Source organism: Ranitomeya imitator, chromosome 1 (genome assembly GCF_032444005.1).
Source record: "Ranitomeya imitator isolate aRanImi1 chromosome 1, aRanImi1.pri, whole genome shotgun sequence".
In the NCBI taxonomy this organism is placed as follows: domain Eukaryota; kingdom Metazoa; phylum Chordata; class Amphibia; order Anura; family Dendrobatidae; genus Ranitomeya; species Ranitomeya imitator.
This window is the reverse complement of record NC_091282.1, coordinates 555,213,273-555,215,553: the sequence shown is the minus strand read 5'-3', so window position 1 is coordinate 555,215,553 and position 2,281 is coordinate 555,213,273. Positions and strand designations below refer to the sequence as shown.

Sequence of the window (2,281 nt, the reverse complement as noted above, 5' to 3'; positions counted from 1 at the left end):
ACTGCGGGCACTGTAGTCGCTGACTGCATGACCCGAGCCTGCTGCAGAGCAGTGACATATGCGTTGTTGCAGCCCTGCATGACCGAAATCTGGAGTTCCGACGTAAGATGTTCAACCATGCCCTTGTGAATGGCACTAAAAAAATGTTTGGCCGGCCTCGAGAGCTCCGATTCGATGTTTTCAAGACGCCGGTCGATATTGGACATTTTATCGCACAGCGCCTTGAAACCATTCTGAAATACGGTGCTCAAATGTAAAAATTCGGGCATGACCGCCCTGTCCGAGGCCCGCTGACGCTGTCGGGAAGACCCGAAGGAAGGAGCGACAGAGGCCTCGGCCAGGGGAACATCTGATGGACCGGCTGCCGGTTCGCCAGATTGTGGTGGTGCAGACCTGCTCTCCCTGTGGGATGGCTGCGACGGTTCAGATGGCGCTTCACGAAGGACCGCTCCAGAGGGTCGGACAGTCTCGCGGGTGCTGCTGTGTGTTCTGTGAAAACATAAGGAAACCATTAGTATACTAAATATAACATTTCACATGCGTCATTAATTGACTTTACCGGCGGTATCCATTGCCGCCGTTAACCTATTTTTAATATTGACACTGCATATGCCGCATCAATCTTAAAATAAAAAATGCATTTATTGATTCCAAAATAGTCACCCATGGTTGCGGTTTGTAACGCCCGACAGTTACGCTTACCGTTGGAACTGCCATGACGTCACGGTCATGTGACCGAGACGTCATCACAGGTCCTGCGAGCTGAGCAACCATGGGAACATAACCTGCCTTGCAGTAGAAGGTATGCCGTGTCTATTATATTTTAAGTTTTTGTGTGTAAAAAAACTGGGATACACCTGGATGGGCACTATACTACTCCACTATGAAATATTGCCCGGGCATGGCCAATCTACTATCTTTCTGTGTTCTGTATACTTCTGATTTCAGGGAAAGAAATAGTAAGTCAAGCTCACCATTGTTGTAATCCCAGAAGGCTCAGAGCACGGAGCCGCTGTGTCAAGCGTGAGAAGACCAGAAATGAATAAAAAATACGAGGTCACCGAGACATGAAAAGTAAAAACTAAATACTTTATTCACTTCAATCAGAAACAGAGGATGAAACATCAGCACAATACAATAAAAACACTATCTACGCGTTTCAGGTCTGATGTTCCCTGTCACCTGAAACGCGTAGATAGTGTCTATTGTATTGTGCTGATGTTTCATCCTCTGCTTATGATTGAAGTGGATAAAAGTATGTATTTTTTACTTTTCACGCCTCTGCGAGCTTGCATTTTATTCTTCATTTCTATACTTCGTACTTGCCAAAATAAATGGCTGGGCAATAAGCTACGTGGCTGGAATATAGTACGTGAATATGCATGTTGTAAAAACTAGGTGTGTGCGTAGGTACTATACTTACTCTCTGCTTTCAAGGACCGGTCGCAAGAACTGCAATATACGGTTGTATTTGTACACAGAGGTCCTTGAAGCTGCAGCACCACTACGGATCTGTCCCTCCTTTTTCAGGCCCCTCCTGAAACGGTCCTTCATGGAGCGCCATCTGGTCTTCAATTGTTTAACTGTGTATAAAAAAATAAGTTTTAGAGAATATATTGAAAACGATTACGCAACCGTGTGTAATCCCAATAGAAGACATCACAGACGGTTGTGTAATCCTGGCCTGATGGGTCACAGCAGCATTTTGGAAATACTTACGAAATTTAGCTTTGGCCACGGGGGAAGCGCTGTCGAAGCCATCCCACAGCAATTGTGCCACCTCTATCCACAAACGGCGCAATATGCCCTGGTCCGCGTGCCGGGGGTCACGGCTGTCCCACAACGGGCCCCGTTCCTCTATAGCTGCTACCATCATGTCAATATCGAGTTGGTCATCATGGGCCCGTTGTGAAACCTAGAATAAATGTAAAATATTAATGTTTGCAAGATAAACAATGTTGTCCCTATCTCCTCCACCGCCACCTACCACCTCCACCACCACCCCCTCCCACCACCCTCCATACCCGCAAAAACAAAAAAATTTAAGAAAAAAAAAAGGAATAGGTTTGACATAAAAACTTACTCGCCGTGCTGCAACCACAGCTTGGCCCCGTGGTCTCTGCTCCTGCTCCCTCTGTTCCTCCTGGCTCTCCTCCTCACTTGAAGAAGCCTGCAAAATAGTTTACCAAAAAGTTGAGTGACCCATCTACAAATGACAGCGAATAGTAAGCAATAGTTGATCATGTACTCACCGGACTCCTCAGCGGTGGGGTGTTGCTGG

General features: G+C 46.6%; 1 long non-coding RNA gene across 1 annotated transcript; it reads right to left on the bottom strand.

The window, feature by feature from the left end:
• Positions 1-405: 405 nt before the first annotated feature.
• On the bottom strand, positions 406-1,855 carry LOC138657930 (uncharacterized). Its single transcript, XR_011317258.1, has 3 exons — positions 1,720-1,855; positions 1,424-1,583; positions 406-489 (listed from the first exon to the last, which is right to left on the bottom strand). It is a non-coding gene; the product is annotated as an uncharacterized lncRNA (long non-coding RNA).
• Between the last annotated feature and the right edge of the window lie 426 nt (positions 1,856-2,281).